Genomic DNA, 16121 nt, shown 5'->3' with positions numbered 1-16121 from the left:
CGAGCTACGTGAGGCTTCCAAATATTCCAAAAAAAAAATGGATACATCTCTTGTTCTTGGAACATGTAGATAGCACGTCTTTCCGAGCAAGGAATTGGCTTAGTGGGAACCCTAAACTGGGATCCCTCACACTGGGTTCCACATCCTAGCCACACTACAGGTGACACAAGGCCTAGCCTCCCATAGGTCCTAGCCTTAGTACGGCCTCAGTACAGGGACACGACTCCCGTACCTTGGTACGAAATAGGGGAAGACCACTTTGCTGGTCAAATGGTGACATTCTCCACCCCCCTGCCCCCACATGGCCCCCGGCTTCTAAACAATTTAACTCAACTGAAAAGCCTCCAAATACACCTAAAGACGGCATAGCTAATCTTTGAAGTAGTCTTCATCAATCCATTTTGCATCGATAAGAAAATAGTTCTAGAACTTCACAAGGTATTGCAAGGAAAGCTTACCAACAAGTAGCTTTTGTTTGGGGTCAGAGAAACAAAGCACACACACACACACACACGCATATACACAGCAGCAAGCTCTCAAGAGAGTGAGAGAGATGGTGATAGCTACTCAAAGTAGATGATAATACAAAGATGTGTGGAGCAAGGGAGTTGACTCCAAAACACCACTTAGAACATGCTGATGCAAAAAATGCAGACAGAAGGGAGAGTAGAGAGAGAGAGAGAGAGAGAGAGAGAGAGAGAGAGAGATACCTGGAAATTCAGTATATTCATATGGTACAAAAAGGTACCCTAGATCTACAGCCATAGGCTGCCTTTTCATAAAAGGTGAAACACCCAAAATACTCCTAGTACTTGACCCACACCCAAAGGGGGAGTGAATGATTAACACAATGAGCACATGTGCCTTTTATAGGCTCTAAATCCCCTTGGAGTGCTGGTCGACTGCTGATCGGCCAGCTGACTGGTCATAAAATCCATAAATGAAGATGCGCCTGCGGCGGCCGCCTCTTATCTGGTTCAGCCGACAGCATCCAAGTCCAACCCTTGCCAATCTGCACCTCATGCTCAAAACTTCTTGGTTCTAGTCTGTTTTTCTGGTTGCCCCTTCAGGATTAGCTCCAGATAATGTTTATGGCAATACTTGCACATGACAGAGAGAGAGGGAGAAGAGAACGCAGTATTGGGTCCCAAATACCCTGTGTAGGGCCCCCACCACAAATGGTGTATTTGCTTTTATTAGAATGATGCAAAATCTGAAATAAAAGACTAAACCTGAATTGGCTGAGATAGATCTCTGCCCTTGACCTTCAATCCTTCACCCTTGCATTAGCTTCTCCCTTGGTTGTCTTGGCCCTTGAGTAGCTGTAGCACCTTGTGAATTATGAGATGGGTTGGACTGAATTTATGCCTTGGGTTCATATACCCGTTCCTAGACCTGGTCAACCGGCTATACTGGGTCGTTTTGCTGAAAAAGACCCATGACCAGCTTTAAATAGCATTTAATGCTAATAAAACTTCTTCGTTTCACATTGTACCTTCTGATCTGGCCTGGCCACCTTGTGGGCTGCTATCCAGGCCTGCGCTGGCTGCTGGGCAGCCCCTGGGCAGCACTGGCCGACTAGCTGCTGGCCTGGCCACCTGGCTGGGCTGCCCTGTCGGCTGCCTGGCTAGGCCCCTTGGGCTGGCCGACAGCTTGCCCAGCCCATATGGGCAAGGCCTGGGGCCTTCCTGGCCCCCTTGGGGTGGCTCATAGCCGTCCCCATGCCCCTACTTAATGCAAACCTACATCTACACAATCGTCTAACATCTGGTCGCAGACCAAACACACAGAGCAACTGACATCATTCCAGAGGGAGACTCACAGCGCGGACTGGCACTGATTCATGTGCAAGAGAATGCACACCTGACCTTGGACGCATGGAGTAGAACCCTGGCTGACTCATCCCGGACTGGGCTCACATGGGACCAGTTTTCCACTCCAGGTCTTGCACCCTCTTGTTCAGGTATGTCCACATGGCATCCAAGTGCGGGATGCACGTGACATCCACTTCCAAGACTTGACGAAGAACTGAGCATCTGTGCACTGTTGTCCACATGCTTGCTTTACCCTTACCCTTAACACAGCGTCGGGTCAACTACCGGAACTGATCATGCATGTTGCTAGGCCTTTGGAAATGATCCAAGAGCTTAATGAGGTACTAGGTATGCGTACCTACCCTCAAGGAATGCTTCCTCTGGCTTCACTTGTTGCAGACCGCTCCTGCTACTACCCTTTTGCTGGAACTGTGCACCTTCCTTGGGACAATGCTTAATGGGCTCAGCCTAAATGCTCAGATACCAATGTTGCATGCGCGAAAGCCTTGCTATACTGATCCACAACCCTAAGCCTCCTTAAGAACATTGATGCTGAATTAAGATGATGAAGACAGAGGAGAGAGAAGAAGAGAGAATATTTGGTGTCATGATTTTTTTGTATTAATATGGTACAAAAAGATTACATGATGCTTGTACATGACTTAGGGCTATGGTCAGCCCCATAGGGATGACCCTGGCCCCTTCTACATGATTTAAGTTGATATCTAATGACGAATGATGAACTGAAAATGACTTGATAAATGCTGAAAACAATGAGATGCTTTTATATGCTCCTGGAGCGCTCGTCGGTCAGCTGCGAGCTGTCGGCCACTTCTGCTGGACAAAACCACCTTCTTTAATATATTAAATGTTGTGCTTTGTAGTCCCCTGCTGTCGGCCAGTGTCTAGGCAATCAGCCACCTGTTGCTATGTCGTCTGCTGGCTGCTGACAGCCTATCTACAGCTAGCCGATAGAAGCCCTAACCGCCATGTGATGATGATGATGTTGATGCTGTTGAAACTGATGATGATGCTGATGGTTTTGATGATGATGAAGATGATGATTCTGATGTTGTGACTGCTGATGCTTATGCTACTCATGGTGACCTAAATGCTTGTCCTAACTATTGCACTAATCAAGGATTAAGACTATACATGTTAAGGTTTAAGCATGGCACAGACGTGCACGTGACATTCCCTTCTACTAAACTTGATGACGGGGTGGACACTCTGTCATCCTTCCATCCTGGACTTCTACTGACCTTAAACTACTACTGACTTTGACTTTACTAACTGATATTTTTATCTGAACACCTCCACTCCTAATCTCCACTTCCAAGCCTTGATGAAGAACTGAGCATCTGTGCACTGATGTTGATGTCCCCATGCCTGCTTTACCCTTACCCTTAACACAACGTCGGGTCAACTACCGAAACTGATCATGCCTGTTGCTAGGCCTTTGGAAATGATCTGAGAGTTTGGTGTATTCCACCTTTTCAAGAAGGCTGCCTATGGCTGTAGATCTAGGGTACCTTTTTGTACCATATGAATATTCTGAATTTTCGCCATCTCTCTCTCTTTAGTCTTGGTCTCTTTGATGAGACACCAACTTCAGATGTACTCTCAGTTTTGGTCTCATAGGCCATTATGGCCTCTTAGAGACGTTAATATATCATTTCATTTCTCTCTACTCTCCCTTCTGTCTGCGTTTTTGCATCAGCATGTTCTAAGTGGTGTTTAGGACTGAAAGAAGACTCTCAGAGCTTCCGCGTGTTACATTGGTATCAGAGCATCAGGCTCAGCAAAGCTAAACACTGAATCAGTCCCATATGATGGTGTACAAGTCCAAGGTACAGGAAAGTACACGGATACGAAGCCCAAGGCAAGGAACACAGAATCGGGAAGAGCTCCCAGGAGGTTTGTCGGTGGTGTTCCACAAAGCCAGAGGGGATGGCACTCCTGTGAGCCAGATAGGTTCTCGGGCAACGGTCCCAAGGGAGGATTATCCTCCAAGGGGTGATGTGAGAGTGCCAGACTCATTTCTCAAGAATGAAGACCAAGACAGTGTTCAGAGTCAGAGCAAGAATGGATTGGAGACTGGAGGGCACAGATGCATAGATTTGATTCAGAGTCAGAGTGGTTTTGGAGACCGGGCCGGGTTTCAGAAAAAAGGATTGCCAGGGTTGGATGGATGACAGAGGGACTCCGGGAAAAGAGTGGGATGATGACAGTCATCCAAGGAAAAGGTTGGAATCGCGCAGGGTTGCTGCCGTACGTCAGATGGATCCGTACAGTACGGTATAGTCGTACGGTGCGGTACGGTACCGTACTGTACGGATCCGTACGTAGTCATTTAAAAAATAAAAATATGTGGCGTGTGTGGCGAGGCGCGTGTGTGGCGAGGCCCAAATTCAGGCGATTGTAGATAAGCGACCACGTTGCACTTTATTTTGGGCATTTTGTGTGTACTTGCAAAATCGAGTGTCCTGTGTGTACCTGCAAAGTTTTGCAGAGCAAATTTCAAGTATGTGCACTTCTCTGGAGACCTCCCACGAGTCCTTTCCTCGCTCTCTCTCCCGCCCAGACTTCATCATGCCGCGCAAGACTAACCCGAACTGGGCAATCCACACCAATGTCCTGAGCGTTGTTAACACCCCTTCTCAGCAAGGGTCAGGTACTCGACTATGGGCATGCAAGTATTGCGGGGAGCAGTACACTAGCACCATAACTCGCGTCATCAAGCACATGACAGGTATCGGGTGCACCAATCAATGTGGTCCATGTGATAAAATACCACAAGCTTTGAGGGACCAATTGATTGCGGAGAATTGTTCAGCAATGGGTGGTGCAAGCAGTGTTAGAGGTGGTGAAAGTACGCAAGATGCTCTCCATGATGCTTTTATTGGAGATGTTACAAGTTCAGGTACACTAGATGAGGGTGAAAGCCTTTTGGCTTCAGCCCAATCCACCACAGGCAGGAAGAGAGCACGTATTGCCGATGATGAGGACCTCCTGCCACAAGATGCGAGAGGTACAGGGGAGGCATCAAAGCAATCCACTCTGCGTTCTTGTATCTCATCACAAGCTTAGGTAAAGGAGCGGCAAAGGGTGGCAGAAATGGAGATTTGTTGTACTCTTATTGAGTGTAATATATCCTTCAATATGTTAAGGACAGACCAATGGAAAAGAATGGTGAAAGCAATTGCGCAGGTAGGGCCTACTGAGACGTGGACAGGTCTTGAGTATACGAAGATGCGTACATCCATGTTGGATGAGCAGAAGGCCTTGATAGACAAGGCGCTCACTCCTGTGAAAGCAGGTTGGCAGGAGTTCAGATGCACTATTATTTCAGATGGGTGGGCAGACATTCGCAAGAGGCACATAATCAATATCCTTATGTCATCTTGCTTGGGCACCTATTTCTTGCGTGCCGTGGATGCAGGGAGAGCAGGAGACAGGATCACAGGGGAGTTCATTTATGGCCACATTCGACAGGCTATCCTTGAGGTTGGGGAAGACAATGTTGTGAAGGTGGTGACCGACAACGCCTCTAACTGCAAGGCAATGGGTCAAATGGTCGAGGCAGAGTTTCCACATATAGTGTGGACTCCATGTGCTGCCCATTGTCTTGATTTACTTATGGAAGACATTGGGAAGCTTGTTTGGGTGCAGCCCATTGTTGCAAATGTTGTAAGGATCACCACCTTCTTCCGCAAGAAGCATCAGGCTCTTGCCATCTTTCGGAGCCATAGCCCTTTGGATATGGTGAGACCCTCCAAGACCAGGTTTGCCTACATATTCTTGGTCTTGGATAGACTCTACAAGATAAGAGATTCACTATCATCAACAGTTGTGGATCCAAGGTGGCGACAGATGCATCATTCAGAGGATGAGTGTACAAAATACTTGCAGAGGCAGATCCTGGATGATGATTTTTGGCAGCAAGTTCATAGCCTTTCAGTTGCACTTAAGCCCGTGTATGTCCTTCTCCGACTTACAGACATGGAGGGCTCAACTTTGGGGCTGGTCTTTCATTTGTTTATGCAAATGAAAGACCATGTTGCTCAGTGCTCCATGATGACTGCTCAACGGTAAGCAATAGTTCTAATTTCTTCCTCTTTCTTTGATTTTCATGACTTCTCGATTCTCGATTCTCATGACATGTCAGGACTGACATGCAGGACTGACATGTGTACACTTGTCACGTGCATCCTGCACTTGGATGCCACGTAGACATTTCTGTACAGAAGGTGCAAGACCTGGGATGGTGAACTGGTCCCATGTGAGCCCAATCCGGGACGAGTCAGCCAGGGATCCATCTCAAATGTCCGAGGTCAGGTGTGCATTGTCCTGCACAGGAGTCTAAGGTCAAGTGTGCACTGTCTTGCACATGAAACAGTGCCAGTCCGCGCTGTGAGTCTCCCTCTAGAATGATGTCAGTGGTTCTGTGTATCTGGTATGGTACCGGATGCCAGATCACTGAGTAGATTATGTTTAGGACAAGGGGCCAGCCCATAGGGCTACCCCGGAGAATAGTATGGGCATGGGAATGATGTGAAACCATCCCCATGAGGGCCAGCAAGGACCAAGCTGGACCAACCAGCCATGGAAGGGCTATGGGACAGCCCTTGGGCAAAGATAAGGCTATTTTCAGGAGCATACAGCCTTTAAATGGCTGTAGGGCATGTATGGGGCAGCCCATACAGGCTGCCCAGCTTTGGGATTGTTGGCAAAAGATGTGCCCAGCCCTTAAGAAGCAGGCGCTTGATGTCCAGCCACCCAGGAAGTGATGCGCAGGAATTATGGGAATTTTTCCAGCATTTAATGGGATTTTTCAGCATTAAATGCTGAATATCCAGTCGTGGGACATAACTGATGCTGGCCGCCTGCCCTTATGCTGGCCGACTGCCCCTGAAGGGTAGTATAAATAGAAGGGAGATAATCCCATCATTCATCTCAGTTTTCACCAAGTGCTCAAGCCAATCAAGGGCCAGTCAAGCCAAGGAGATTGCCAAGCAAAGGGGTGGACTTCTGAAGGTCAAGGGCAGGATTTTCCAGCCAAGAAAACGTCAAGTTTTCTGTATTTGTTTTCAGATTTACATCATTCTAATAAAGCAAATACACCATCCGTGGTGGGGGCCCTACAGAGGGTAATTGGGACCCAATACTGTGTCCTCTCCGTCTCCCCCTTCTCTCTCTATTTTCTGCACATCTCCTTTCAGTTTGTGCGTTAATTCCGTCGCGAAAAGAGTGCTGATTTCTGAGTTTTGAAGTACCGATCCTTCTCCGAAGCTTCCGCATATGACAGTGGTATCAGAGCCTACTTCAAGGACAAGGATTCAGCAAAGAAAACCAGAAAATTTTTTCCCTCATGTGGTTGGTTTTTAGACACCGGTGGACTACCCCTTTCAGAGTGACTCCTGTCCCTCGAAGGACGGTTGGTTTTTAGCCTCCGGAAGCCTCCGGAAGTCTCCCACACAGATAGTGGATGGTCAGATTGCGTTTCGGAAAGGAATTGCATTTTCCCGCTATGGCGAGTTTCGGTGACGAGAGAGAACCAAAACCATGGGACTAGAGTGCACCAGGCAACCCAGCTAGGGCACCCGGCTTGAGTGTCACAGACATGTTCCAACAGATGATGAGAGCAATCGCAGACCAAACAGCCAAGCTGGATGAGCAGAAGGCGCAGATCTTGGCTCTGGAGGAGCGTTCTCGCTCTCCAGCGTCGCGTTTTCCATCTCCTCCTCCCTCTCCTTCCGCATCCCAGATACCAGATCCTCGTCACAGGGACCCTCTCGCTAGGTCACAGCCGCCGCAGGCAAGCTCCTTGCTTGAGATGCAAATGCGTGCATTGGAGATCCGAAACGAGAAGACGACGCCATGCGACGCGTGGAACACGAGCGTTACCTCAGAGCTTTGGACGCCAGATTGACACCGGCGGCGCCCTCGAATCATTTTCCCAAGAAAATGAATTTCAGTAAGTATAATGGTAAACTCGATCCCACAACTCTTTATTCATGGTTACATCGATTTGAAGCTTACTTTGCCGCAGTTAGGAAAACAGATAATGACAAAGTGATCTTAGCTAGTTGGTACTTGGAAGGTGAGGCCATTCCTTGGTGGACTCAGTGGGCTCATGCCCACACCAAACCAGGTATGGCAGCTTATGTGTGGGACGAGTTCGTCCGCGACCTTAAGCAGCGGTTTCTACCGCCCCACTACCTTGAGCGACTCGAAGACGAGTTCAGGGGAGCGCGTCAGAATGCGCAACCAGTCCTTCAGTTTGCCAATAAAATTTCGACCTTGTGTCTACAATTAGGCTTATCTAATTCGGACAAGAAAGGGCAGTTTCTGGACACGCAAATCCAATGGGAGGTGCGTATGTTTAGGCCAGTCACCTTTGAGGACGCACTATCGCTTGCGCAAAGTGCAGAAATGAAACACAATGGTGGCAAGCCCAAGACTTCCCAGCCGGCTTCTCCCAAGGCTAACGCCTCGGGGGGCAAAAGCCAAAACCAGACGGGGTCTTCCCCAGGACAGAGCCTGGGAGCCTCTGGCTCCAAGAACTCGAACAATGCGTCTAAGCTTACTCCAGACCAGAAAGCGGAGGCAGGCAAGACAGGTGGCAAGTTGAGTGCTGAGGAGCTTTCTCAGTACAAGAAGGAGGGTAGATGTTTCTTTTGTCACACAAAAGGACATACTTCTCGGGATTATCCGAAGAAGCCTCCAACGGCCGCCGCCGCCTCCACAGCTTCCGTGGTGAGCACAGCTCCCACACAGACCCCAGCGGCTACCCCTAGTTCTTCAACCCCCGGTGCTTCAGTTGGAGCAATTATTAGCCGGGAGCTCGAAGATAAGCAGAAGGGCGCCCATGACCAGGAGTATGAGCACAACGAATTGCTCAAGTCCTTTGGCTAAATAGGTGGCCAGAGAGTCGTTGTCTTGTTTGACAGCGGCAGCACGGAGGATGTGGTCACGGAACAGGCCGCTAGACGTGCCCGTTTCGAGCTGACTCCGGTGGACAAAAAGGTTGAGGGTTTTAGCACAGGTATGACAACGAGCATCAAGTATGAAGCTCTAGGTGCTAAGTTAGTGATTCAGGGCATAGAGTTTGTGCGTGACTTTATGGTTGCCCCTCTTGTAGGAGCAGACATAATTTTGGGTATCCAGTGGTTTCACAAGTTTCTTCCTAATGTCAAGTGGGACAAGCACATGTTCCAAATCGATCAGAATGTGTCAAACACCCCGGTGACCATTAAGTGTGAGCCAGGTATTCCAAACTTTTCGCTCATAAGCCACTTGCAGGCTAAGCGAGCAGTCAGGAAAGGCGCACAGTGTGCGATGATTTACATCCAGACAGCCCAGACGGTGCCGAGAAGTACTCGGTTCTCCATGAAAAGTTCCAGAAGATTTTTCTTCGGGACAGTCTCCCTCCCCAGCTCCCCCCGTCCAGACCGGAGGATCACAAGATTGACCTCCTCCCAGGCTCGGAACCCCCGAGCAAGTTTCCGTATCGCCTTTCTAAGGCAATGGAATCGGAGTTGGACCGCCAACTCCAAGAATTGTTGCAAGCTGGCTTCATCCGCCCCAGCGTGTCGCCATTTGCAGCAACGATCTTGTTTGTCAAGAAGAATGGGTCTTCTCGGTTGTGTGTCGATTATCGTGCACTCAACAAGCTGACTATCAAGAGCAGATTCCCGATGCCTCGAATTGACTATATTCTCGAGAGGCTGAATGGAGCTAAGGTGCTCTCTAAATTGGATTTAAAGAGTGGGTACCACCAGGTATGGATTGAAGAGGGGGACATCCCCAAAACAGCCTTCCGTACAAAACGGGCCCACTATGAATTTGTGGTCATGCCATTTGGTTTGACGAACGCCCCAGCTACATTTAACCGCATGATGATGCGTGTTTTTCGAGAGTTGATTGGAGAGTGTGTGTTCATATTTTTGGACGACATACTCATATTTTCAGCTACAGTTGAGCAGCATGACATTGATGTGGAGAAAGTCCTTAAGTTGCTGGAAAGCAACGAGCTCTACGTCAATGAAAAGAAGTCAGAATTTTATCTATTCCAGGTACATTACTTGGGATATATAATTAGTGCTGAAGGCATTCGGCTGGATCCGACCGACTGGATCCGGCTAAAGTAGCCGAGATTGTTAACTGGGAAGTACCACAGACAGTTTATGACATTAGATCATTTGTGGGTATATGCCAGGCATATTCCACCCACATTGACAAGTTTTCCGACCTCTCGGCAGACCTCACCGATCTGCTAAAGGGAGTGAAAACAAGAAGGCAAAAGATTCGAATGACTCCACGAGCGTTGGAGGCATTCCAGAACCTCAAGGTGGCTTTGTCAAAAGCGCCTTGTTTAGCCCTTGCCTCGTGGGACGAACCATTTCAAGTGATCACCGATGCGAGTAACATCGCAATTGGAGGTGTATTACAACAGAATGGTCATCCGGTAGCTTACATGTCTCGCTAGTTACTGCTCGCCGAAAAGAACTACTCAGTCTATGATCGTGAACTCCTAGCAGTTATATAGGCCTTGAAACATTGGAAACATTTCCTGTATGGCCGTGACTTCGAGGTTCGCACTGACCATCAGGCATTGCGCTGGATTCAGACGATGCCAAGTGCACAGTGGAGTGATCGACAACACCGCTGGAGTCAGATATTCGAGCAGTTCGGTGGTATGATTGAGTACCTTCCAGGAAAGGCCAATCCAGTGGCCGATGCTTTGAGCAGGAAGGGACAAGTATCTGCGATTCAGACCACTAGACTTGACCTTGTTGGTACAGGACTAGAAGACATGAAGCACACGTACGCGGATTCCGAGGAATTCGGTACTCAGTGGGAACAGGCATTGGATGCCACAGGACCATGCCATTTTTTGATACGTGATGGTTGGCTTTTCTACAAAGGCCGACTATGTGTCATGAAATCATTCCGGGCAGCTCTTCTCCATGATACCCATGACGCCATTACAGGTGGTCATAGGGGCATGAATTCGACTCTGGAGAAATTAGAGCAGCAATACTATTGGCCAAAGATGAGGCGTGATGTGTTTACATATGTACAACGCTGTGACATTTGTCAAAAGGTGAAAGCTCCTCGTGGAAAGAAGATAGGGTTGTTACAGCCTTTGCCAATTCCTGAGGGTCCTTTCCAGGACATTTCGATGGACTTTGTCACAAATCTGCCTCCTAGCCCGAGTAAGCGTAATACACAGTGCTTAACTATTGTTGATAGGTTTAGCAAATTTGTTATGCTTATTCCTTGCAGGGCCAATGTGACCGCCAAGGATGTTGCCCAGCTATTCATTCGGCATTGGTACCCGATTGGCGGGATTCCTAGAACCATAGTGTCAGACCGAGATACCAAGTTTACCAGTCATTTTTGGAGGGCATTGTTTGATAATTTTGGTACTAAGCTGAATTTTTCCAGTGCATTCCACCCACATACAGATGGCCAGACAGAGATATACAACCAGTTGGCCTTTGATGTGCTGAAGTGTTATGTCCACGATCAGCAAGGTAAGTGGGAATCGTTTTTGCCTTTAGTTCAAGCTGTTTTGAATGACTTTTTTTCTTCAGCTATTGGCAGGACTCCATATGAGGCAGCGTTTGGAAGGCCTTTCCAGTCGTTGTTAACCAGGACTTCGTCTTCAGAACCAGAGGCGAACAGAGTGACGGAGTCTTACCAGGAGATTCTAGAGTCCGTTAAAGACAGATTGGCTAAAGCGCAAGAGGCCTACACTCGACAGACCAATAAAGACCGAAGGGACATGAAGTTTTCAGAAGGGGATTGGGTGTATCTTCGGATTATGAAGCAAAGATTGAAGCAGGTGGGCAAGCGATGCCCAAAGTTGTCTTTCAGGAGCTTCGGACCATTTCCCATCCGGAAAAAGATTAATGAGGTGTCTATGCAGTTAAAGCTACCTCCGAGTTGGACTATGCACGATGTATTTCATGTCAGTTGGTTAAAGCCATATGCAGGTCCACCCCCTTCAGAGGTCAAAGACGAAGCGGAACCAGACATTGTTGATGAAGCAGAAGTAATGGTTCCAGAACAGATCCTTCTGCACCGTTTCAAGCATGGCTCAGGCCGAAGACTACGACAGTTCCTGACGAAGTTTCAAGACCGAGGAACTCATGAAGCAGTATGGCTCGACAAAGAATTTTTCGAAGACTATCCGGCATTATTGATGGATTATTTGAAGGCTATGCAGCTTCCGTCAAGTTAAGCAGAAGGGGATGTCACGTGCATCCCGCACTTGGATGCCACGTAGACATTTCTGTACAGAAGGTGCAAGACCTGGGATGGTGAACTGGTCCCATGTGAGCCAAGTCCGGGACGAGTCAGCCAGGGATCCATCTCAGATGTCCGAGGTCAGGTCTGCATTGTCCTGCACAAGAGTCTAAGGTCAAGTGTGCACTGTCCTGCACATGAAACAGTGCCAATCCGCGCTGTGAGTCTCCCTCTAGAATGATGTCAGTGGTTCTGTGTATCTGGTATGGTACCGGATGCCAGATCACTGAGTAGATTATGTTTAGGACAAGGGGCCAGCCCATAGGGCTACCCCGGAGATTAGTATGGGCATGGGAATGGTGTGAAACCATCCCCATGAGAGCCAGGAAGGCCCAGGCTGGACCCACCAACCATGGAAGGGCTGTGGGACAGCCCTTGGGCAAAGATAAGGCTATTTTCAGGAGCATACAGCCTTTAAATGGCTGTAGGGCATGTATGGGGCAGCCCATACAGGCTGCCCAGCTTTGGGATTGTGGGCAAAAGATGTGCCCAGCCCTTAAGAAGCAGGCGCTTGATGTCCAGCCACCCAGGAAGTGATGCGCAGGAATTATGGGAATTTTTCCAGCATTTAATGGGATTTTTCAGCATTAAATGCTGAATATCCAGTCGTGGGACATAACTGATGCTGGCCGCCTGCCCTTATGCTGGCCGACTGCCCCTAAAGGGTAGTATAAATAGAAGAGAGCCATAATCCCATCATTCATCTCAGTTTTCACCAAGTGCTCAAGCCAATCAAGGGCCAGTCAAGCCAAGGAGATTGCCAAGCAAAGGGGTGGACTTCTGAAGGTCAAGGGCAAGATTTTCCAGCCAAGAAAAGGTCAAGTTTTCTGTATTTGTTTTCAGATTTACATCATTCTAATAAAGCAAATACACCATTCGTGGTGGGGGCCCTACAGAGGGTAATTGGGACCCAATACTGTGTCCTCTCCATGTCCCCCTTCTCTCTCTATTTTCTGCACATCTCCTTTCAGTTTGTGCGTTAATTCCGTAGCGAAAAGAGTGCTGATTTCTAAGTTTTGAAGTACCGAAGCTTCCGCATATTACAACACTGTAACCTAAGACGTGTATTTTCAATCTCTCATTTTCCGCCGAGGTGAGATCTTGGACATTGTAGACAAACGGTGGACATTCATGAGCCGTCCCATCCATGCGATGGCTGCCATGCTCCATCCTCTCTACAGGTCGCCAGAGCTATGGAATAATACTACTTTGAGCATGAAGCAATCAGAGTATGTTGGAAGGATGTTCTCAGAGGAGGAGCAACTTCAGATCGATAGAGAGTTCACCACGTACATGAGTGGTATTGGTGCTTCATTTGCGAGACCTCTGTCATTGAGGAAGGAAGCCATGAAATTCCCTTTGACATGGTGGCACTCTTATGGAAGGGTTGGTCTTCCAAACCTTTCAGTGTTCACGCTTTGCTCTTCGTGTTCTCTCTCACGTAACTTGTAATTAATCTCTAAAGTATAGTCTTCAAAAGTGAAGCCTGATGTTTTAGCATTAAAAGAGTTACAAATTTGCTCGCATTGCACTCATTTTTGCACAGGATTGCTCAGTTGGAGCATGTGAGCGGAACTGGAGCTCATACTCTCTTATATACACCAAGATTCGGAATCGCCTTAGTACTTCTCAATTAGAGAAGTTGGTATACTGCAGAGCTAACATGAGGCTCGTGCGAAGCTACCATGCTTTGGGGTTACCGAAGCAGGTGTAAATTGGACTCAAGAAGAACTTAGAAGTAGAAAATTATTTCTAGTTCAATGAATATCCAATATGCAATTTGTGGCATGTTTAAACAGGTTGATCCAACACTACTCAAATTGGTAGATGAACCCAACCCGGAGCTTGTGGATCGGCAAATTAGAGATGAGCAAGATGAGATTTTGAGAGCTTTACATAGAGAGCTTGAGTGTGGATCGTTGTGTGACCCGCTCACGTGCACGATCTCTCAGCATTCCTCTACGCCAGGGAGCTCCAGATCCAGGCTCTGCGAGACGAGAGAGCATTCGCAGGGGAGAAGTTCCAGTTCGTCGCACCCAGCAGAGGCGTGCAAATGAGGCTGTCCAACTCATTCACACTCAGATTTCCGAGGCACATGACGAGGATGCACTATAGCTTGTTGTTACTGAGCCAGAGTTCGATGAAGAGGGCAATGGTATCAATGATGGAGGCATGCTATCTTCAGAAGACTCATCATCTTCATCTGATGATGAGATTTGAGACTCTTGCATCTAGAGTCTAGACAACTGTAGTGTTTCATTGTTTTGCTTTTTGCACTTGTGGACCAGGACATGTGCTGTAGACATGATATTTGTACTCTCTTTTATCATCTATGACTTTCATGGTTCTTGCTTATATCACTATGACTGTTGACCTGAGGTATTGTGTAATGGGCTTGGTAACTGATTTAAACTTTAAGTAATGAGGTTCACTCTTTATTTTAAGTATTTTGGTTGCTATGTCTACAAAATATTCAGGTTTCTAGGACTGTTTACAAATGGTACATACTGTTTACGTACCTTAAAATTTGTTCCGTATAGAAGTACGTTCCGTACGTACTGATAGCGTGCCGTACACTACGTACCTTTCCACCTTGGAATCGCATCATCAAGTTTAGCAGAGGGGGATGTCATGTGCATGAAGTGCCATGGACATTCTCAGATGCTGGTCCAGAAGAGGCAGCCAGAAAAAGAGCATAAGAACCAGATAGAACCAGGATTATGGAGCACAGAGTGCAAATTGGCTAGTGTGGATTTGGAGAAGACCAGGATGCTGTCGGCTGCATGAAAGGGTATTGTTGTCTGCTTCTAGGAGACGCCGGCTATACCAGAGACCAAGGTGGCTGAAGGAGCATCATGACATGGCAAGGCGGCTGCAAAACGTAGCATTTTATGATTTATTAGCCAGCGACTGCTGGTCGGCCAGCACTTCACTTTTCCCAATGGCCTATAAAAGGCACTCAAGGCATAGTTACCACGGAACGGGAACGTTCCGGGAACGTCGGATGCTGGAACAAGAGCGGGAACGGGAGCGGATCGGGAACGTCGCGGAACGCCACGTCATATGACATGTCGGCATTTAGGACTAAAATGACAAAACATTTAAAATATCCAAGATTAAACTTTAAAGTCTTAAACATTAAAAATTTGAAGAGTCCAGACTCCAAATAGAAACTGAAAAGAAAGTACATCGCATGTGGATATATAGAAACTGAAAAAGAAAGTACATCGCATGACAAGTACAAAACTAGCCTCAAGGGCCAAGGTAACTGGTGAGTCAAAGACTAGTCATCAGCAAGTGGGATCTCATCCTCCTGTCCAGGCTGTCCCTCAATCTGCTCATCCTCATGCTGCTCCATATCATCCTCTCCCTCTGGCTGATCCTCACCATCATTGTCATCAAGATCAAGGCAAAATCCAATAAATGGCTCTGGAGTACACTCAGCCCTGAACTTGTTAAGCAAACGCAAGTTTGCATTAACAAATACAAGGTCATTTGCCTTCTGGACACCAAGCTTGTTCCTCTTCTTGCTTGCAATGTTCCCAAAACTGCTCCATAAGCGCTCACATGGCGAGGAGCTAGCACCCTGGCTAAGCACTCGAATGGCCAATCTTTGCAACAATGGTGTACTGCCCCATAATCCTCCCACCACCGTGCACTGGATATCTTGAACCTATCATTCTGTGCATCCTGCAAAGCGAAGAGGCCTCTCTTTTGTCAATAGAAGGAAAGGTCTTCACGAACCCTCCTCCTATCATCTGCACTGGGTACAAGCTTCCTCAAGATATCCTCCCAACCCTGCACAACCTCTGCATCTGTCTCTTGTCCTTTGCCTTGAAATTCTGGATCCACCACAAATGCAGCAGCCTCTAATGCAGAGTGATACTCTGTCCACCTACCTGTCGCAAGACGAGATAGCTCCTGTCTCCTACCCCCATCCAAAGTCTGTAGAGATAGGATTCTCTCAATCATCCTGTCCATCCCCTCATA

At 47.7% G+C, this 16121-nt stretch overlaps 1 protein-coding gene and 1 pseudogene across 11 annotated transcripts in view; one reads left to right on the top strand and one right to left on the bottom strand.

Annotated features, from left to right (window-relative positions):
* The window catches only part of PHYLLO (2-oxoglutarate decarboxylase/hydro-lyase/magnesium ion-binding protein), a 169922-nt gene that overhangs the window by 149845 nt on the left and 3956 nt on the right, over nt 1-16121 (bottom strand). The window lies entirely within an intron of this gene.
* Nucleotides 4341-14351, top strand: LOC147611283 (uncharacterized; annotated as a pseudogene).

The sequence above is a fragment of the Cibotium barometz genome, chromosome 47 (genome assembly GCF_041138505.1).
Source record: "Cibotium barometz isolate CiBa-2024 chromosome 47, ASM4113850v1, whole genome shotgun sequence".
Classification (NCBI taxonomy): Eukaryota; Viridiplantae; Streptophyta; class Polypodiopsida; order Cyatheales; family Cibotiaceae; genus Cibotium; species Cibotium barometz.
This window is presented reverse-complemented; position numbering and strand designations above follow the sequence as displayed.